The 6,574-nt window shown below is 41.9% G+C and overlaps 1 pseudogene; it reads left to right on the plus strand.

The window, feature by feature from the left end:
* Positions 1-3,254: 3,254 nt before the first annotated feature.
* Positions 3,255-6,082, plus strand: LOC101564656 (annotated as a pseudogene).
* Positions 6,083-6,574: the final 492 nt, after the last annotated feature.

Here is a 6,574-nt window from a genome sequence, read left to right on the forward strand (position 1 = left end):
TTTGCAAGGAGCCACTCAATACTCATTTGGAGGCTGCAAGAAGTCTTGCTGAGCTAGGCTCTGTGGGCCTCTTCCTTGCTAGGTGAGAAAGAATTGATCAAACAAGAGTGCTTCCTGACACATCAGGGAGAGTGAAGGGGATGGCAGAAAGCTTGGCTGCGTTATTTACCAGCCCCTGCTGGCACTTTCATGCCTGGAATATCAGCATTAGAGAAAGAAAACATAAAGCCACCTCTCGGTGCCCATAGCTCAAAGGTCAGAATTGAATAAATGCTACTATTGCACACAACATTGCCTCTGAAAGGCTCCTGTCTCCTTAGATCTGTATCCAACACGCAAATGTAGTAGCATTTTATTTTCCCTTCTTAACTCCTGTAGTTTGTAGATGAATGTGTCACTTTCACACCAATGATGGTGAAAACTTAGGTCTTGGGTCTAAATTCTGGCACCCACAGTTTGAAAGGCACATTGATAAAATGGGACATGGTTGGAGGAAGTCATCAACAAGGTCATAGAAAGCAATCAAAAACTATAGAACAGCATCATGACTAAATACCTTAACACTATTTATTCCAGAATACAAAACATACATGCTGAAGGTCAGGAGGAAGGAATGAGACCGTATTATACACTGAAGTTCAAAAAGTCAAGATTTACCATGGACATGAATGTTTTATTCTGCTCAAATTCTGTTCACACACACAACAGAAAATTCTTTGTTTTAATCTGTCGATACTTTTGGTCACACTTCTGCCTTCTAGCTTTTATTTTCTCCTCTTTGATTTTTGCTCTTTCATCCTTTCACCTCAACCTACTGCCTGACTCTGCTAACTAAGCCATCCATCACCTCCCCTGAAAGTCTTCCTTTCCTCTTCCAAAATATGTGGAAGGTGCATATTAGACATGAGTAACAGTTTTGTGGTAGAGGCACTGAAATTAAGAAATATGCTTTTTTATTTAATGATCTTGTCATCTAGTAGAATGAGCAGACAAGGGACGCAATAGCTAAACTGCAAGTAAAGGTAAAGAGATACAAAACACAGCAACAGGCAACTCCCTAGCTTGGAAGGCTTTCTGGATGTAACACTCTAGTCCATTTTCATACCATACCATATTAGCTTGCACAAACCCCATAACTAGAATCAGAGTTCCTGTACATGGGAGATTAAGGAAAAGCCAAGCTAGGTATATAGCTCAGTGGCAGAAGTTCATGATGGATAAGCATAAGGTCCTGAGTTTGCTTCCCAGTGTGAAAAAAAAGGAAAAGTCTACTTTAATTTCCTGGATGAACACATCCCCCAAAACACTGATAATGGAAGTCGTAAGTCACTCACCTCTATTCCTATAGGAGCCTATAATAGTTGTATCCTTTCATTCTAGTTCTTTTCACAAAAGATACTAACTGCTGAAAGGCCATATTGATCTTGCAGTAATGCACAGCAGCTATTAGGAAAGACTAGAGGCACAGTGAAGGTAAATATAAACTGATTTCTATAACTTAAATATCAGGAAAAACTTAAAGTGTTCAATAATTGAAGAGCTGCCTAACTAACTAGCAATGCATCCATAGGTAAAATACTGAAAACCCCATCAAAATAACAGCATAGGTCTATATTTATTGACTTGAGACTATATCTGTGGCATGGTTGGGGTAGAAGGCAGCTCGCACTCAGCATAGATAGCTCTCTGCTCCTTAGGTGAGACGTTCACAGTCACAGATGTGCGTAAAGGCATGCACAGAGGAGCCTGAGCATGACATTAATCAAAAGCCATCATTATTTGCATACCTGGTGGAAAGTTGGTGTCCCGGTTATCTTTCCTCTTTACAGAATTGCAGATTTATTTGATTTATTAAAAAATTAGTCTGTTATTCCAAGAGCAAAAATAGTGTTTAAGAGCAGGTCTCCAGAATGTGACTGTTGAATCCAAGCCCTTTCATTTACAAACATAGAGACCGGGAGCAGGTTGTCAGCCCTTCCCCTTTGCACTTCAATTCCACATTTGTGAAATGGCAAGAATAACAGTAACTACCTCAGACAGGTGTCCTAAGGCTTGAGAAACAAGTACAAAATGCTAGAACAGTTCTTGGAAAACAATTTTAACAATTACTAACTATAATTCATACTGGACGAAACAAGATCACAGAGCTTGGGTCTACAGTGTGGAAAATCACAGGGACTGATATTTAAGTACCAGGTCATCAGAGGGGATGGGAGAGGCACCAGCTACTTTTCCTAAGCTTCCCAATGGGAAGTGGGGCGAGACATGGATGTGCAGCCATGTGTCCCTCCCTGGGGTTCTCCAGTGGGAATAACAACTCATTATCTCAGTAACAGAAGACCCAAGCCCTCTGTGGAGCAGGCCATGGGGAACCACAGTGGCTGCCTCCAAGTGGCTGATCCCAATTTACCTGTGCCTTTTAATTTATTTCTACCCATCTCCTGTCAGTCTCACCAGCAGTGCTTTCTACTTCTCCTCTCCCTCATTTTTTCTATGAGCAAACAAGAGAGGTACTTGTCACCATGCAAAAAGTATCCAATAGTTGTATCATTGTTCATTTATTCATCAAGGAAACTAAACTAATTTCCCACCTATCTCCGAGGAATAATAAGGTGATATCATTAGTAAGTTTCAAGAGTTATTTTGAATTATTGGTGCTAATGTCCTTGTAAATTAATATTATATTTTAAAACTATTGTGAATTCTAATAACACTTTCTATGTGAAAATTAATTGCTTTGGAGAAGGACAAGGTTGCAGAAAAGCCTTTTCCACTACACCTTCAGGGATGATGCTCAGAATTTGATGTTCTTACCTGTGGAAGAAGATGAAGGTCAAAATGTTAATTTCACTATCATTAATATTATGATTCTAATTATTACCATTATACATTTTTATGGCATGTTTCATCTTAGCGATTCTCAGTAACTAACTGCTTTGTCTACAAGCTGATTAACTCTGCCCTGACTCGGAGAAAAATTTCTAGATGAAAAATAAAGTCGATTGTCATAATGGGTTCACATATCTCCCCTTAAAGTGGAATGAAATAGACGGGGATGGTTTTACCTTCTTTCAAATCTGCTACAATCTGAGCTCAACAGAAACGGACTAAAATGTCTTGAAATTATCTCCCCCAGAATGTGACGGGTGACAGTATCAGATCCAGCGGCTCTGGGGAGTGCATTCAGCTTTGAAAGGCCAGTTAGATAAGGGAATGTTTGCGCAACTCTCCAGATAGCCATTCTCCAATTAACAATGTCATTTTCTGTTTTTCTAAGTGGAGACTCGGATGCTTGTCTGGATGTCGGCTTGGAGCCTATTCTTTGCACAGGTGGTCATTGCTACAGTGTGACAGCCTTGGAAAGATATGGGTATAGGTGATGGAACAATGAGAATAATAGCACGTGTATAAACACAATGAACATGCAACTCTTACTTCTGAGATTACTATGTTCAAGTTCCTATTCGCAAGAACCCATATTTTGGTGAAAAGACACATCACTATCAGGACACTCCAATATTCAGGTTTGATGGCACATATCTATAAACCCAGCTACTTGGGAAAGGGGTGGAGAGATCAAAAAGATCACAAGTCCAAGATCAGACTGAACAATTTAGCAAGACCCAGTCTCAAAAGGATTGTAGATACTGCTCAGTGTGAGGCTCTGGGTTCCATCTCCACTACCAAAAACAACAATAAAACTATCCTAATAAAAACCACATGGGGACCAAGGAAAAACAGCATCTGAAACAGAGCACTTTGCTCCTCTATCAGGATAATTAGAGAGCAGAAATGTAATGTCTATGCTCAAGAAATGCACAATTTCATCCAGCACTTCCCTCAGATTGTCAGGATGCTGACTGAAGATGACACAGGGCACCCAGATATAGGAGATACCATTGTCCGGCTCAAGTAGGTCCTAGAGTACACTGCCATCGGAGACAAACACAACCAGGTTTGCCAGTGCTAGTAGCATTCCAGGAGCTGGTGAAGCCCAGCAAACAGGATGCAGATAGTCTGCAGCAGGCAAAGACTGTGGGCTGGTGTGTAGAACTGCTGCAAGCTTTCTTCCTGGTGACAGATGATATAATGGACTCATCCCTTAAACAGAGAGGACAGGTCTGCTGGTATCAGAAGACAGGAATAGGTTTGGACGCTGTCAATGATGCTTTCCTTCTGGAATCCTGTATCTACCACTTGCTGAAGTTCCACTTCTGGGAACAGCCTTTCTGCCTGGACCTGCCTGACCTCCTCCAGCAACTGCCTATCAGACAGAGGTCAGGCAGACTCTGGACATCAGCACAGCCCCCCAGGACCATGTGGATCTCAGCAAGTACACTGAAAAGAGATACAAACCTATTGTCAAGTACGAGACAGCTTTGTACTCCTTCTACCTGCCTGTTGCTGCTGCCATGTCCATGGCTGGCACTGACGGGGAGAAGGAGCACAGCAAGGCCAGGAGGATCCGGATGGTGATGGGCAAGCTCTTCCAGATGGAAGAGGATTTCTTTGACCTCTTTGGGAACCCCAGTGTGATGGGAAAGATTGGCTCTGACATCCAGCATAATAAATGCAGCTGACTGGTGGTTCAGTGTCTGCAGCAAGCCACACCACCAGATCTTGCAGGAGGGCTATGGGCAGAAGGATGCGGAGAAGGTAGCCGGAGTGAAGGCACTGTACAAGGAGCTGGATCGTCTGGCTGTGTTCTCACATGAGGAAGACAGCTACAGCCACCTCATGAGCCTCATAGGAGCCGTACACTGCCCCACTCCCCACAGCCATCTCCCTGGTGCTAGCAACCAGACTCTACGAGTGGAAAAAGCGACCTGGAGACCACAAGGGCAGGGCGGGGCTCAATAAATTATCATATAACTCTAAAAAAAAGCATGGGTTTTCTCTTGTGATTTCTTTTTTTACTTTATGCTACTTAATAAATCCACATCTATGGGGCTGGTGAGATGACTCAGTGGTCTAAAGCACCTTCTTAGAACAAGCTAAGCTAAGCAAAGCACAGGTACCGCTGTTCAATCCCCCAGCACCACATGCCAGCCAGCCCCGCCCCCTGGTGGGCTGAGCTGGCCACACACACACAAAATAAATAGATAAATAAACAAATAAAAAATTTAAAAAAAAAAAGAATCATATTCTTAAAAAATAAAAAATAAAAAAAAATAAATCCACATCTAGGGCCGGCCAAATAGCTCAGCGGAATAAAGCACCTGTAAGCAGGCTCAGGGGCCAGGGGTTCAATCCCTGGGACTATCCTGTCCCCAGGGTGTGCTGAGACAGTAATTCAGTCTAGGTGTGGTGGCGCGTGCCTGTAATCCCAGCTCTTGGGAGGCTGTAAACAGAAGAATCACTACAAGTCCGATCTAGTAGTGAGACCCTGAACACTCTGTAGACCCTTCCCTAAAATACAAAAAATAAAATAAAATAAAAATAAATGCACGTCTGAGGAAAGTATGAAAGAAAGGTTCAAAAATGAGCAGAAAGGGGCCAGGGAGATGGCTCAGTAGAATAAGCACTTGCCTGGCAAGCTCAAGGACCTGAGTTCAATCCCCAGTTCTGAAAAAAAAAAAAAAAAAAAAGAGCAGAAAGGTCTTGTTAAAGAATTTTAGATTTGTGCTAAGCTTAAGCAAATCTGTTGTTCCTTTCATTGTGGTAGAATACAGACAGGGCAAATGAACAATGACTTGTGTGTGACGTGGGGGATGAGAAGATATGCATGCTAAAGACTTCCAGGTGTGAGACACCGAGAATAATGCATCAGCCCTGCTTTTTATCCTGATAAACTTCTTTACATTTTATTACTATGGAAGATAATAGAGAATTACCTCATGGCAAAAATTAAGAACCAGGGATGGTCATGCACACCTGTACTCCCAACACTCGGGAGGCTGAGGCAGGAGGATTGCTGCTAGTTCAAGGCCAGCCTGAACTGTATAGTGAAACCCTGCTTCAAAAAGACCAAATTTAAAAAAAGGGAAACTTTGTCAATTTTGAGTTATTATTTTGGCTTACAGTTACTTTAATCTCAAATCTCAATGATCTGCCCTCTTACACCAATCGGAAGTTCAGGTAGCAGCCTACCCCAAAGCTTACTAGTTATTTGAATTCCAGCCAATAATCTACTTTTCAGCTCCTTCTTTACTTGATATCTATTGAAAGAGCAATTGTATTTTGTGCTTGACTGATCTACAAGTACACGAGCAAGTTTTTCTGTGGCACAGTTTTCTGTTCTATAGTGAGACTCTAACAAAGAAACTTGGGTTTTCTAGTATTAGACACTTTGATGTCTATTTGCATGTCACTATCAGACACCAGCCAAAGAGCCTTCTTTTGGCTCTTCCAAGAAGATTGGATGCTGAACCATCAATAACTAGCAATAATGACAAGAAGATAGAGCTATCTGATGAGACCTCTATGGAGCCTGTCACTGGAAAGAGCTTATCTCTGCTGAACACATGCAATGTTCCACTGGTAAAATATGTCTTTTGAGTGAAAAGTAACAACGTCCACTTGTTTAACTGATGGGGAGTCCATGCATTCAAATTTTATCTGGATAAATCCAAAG

Source organism: Octodon degus, unplaced genomic scaffold (genome assembly GCF_000260255.1).
Source record: "Octodon degus isolate 3935 unplaced genomic scaffold, OctDeg1.0 scaffold00011, whole genome shotgun sequence".
NCBI lineage: Eukaryota > Metazoa > Chordata > Mammalia > Rodentia > Octodontidae > Octodon > Octodon degus.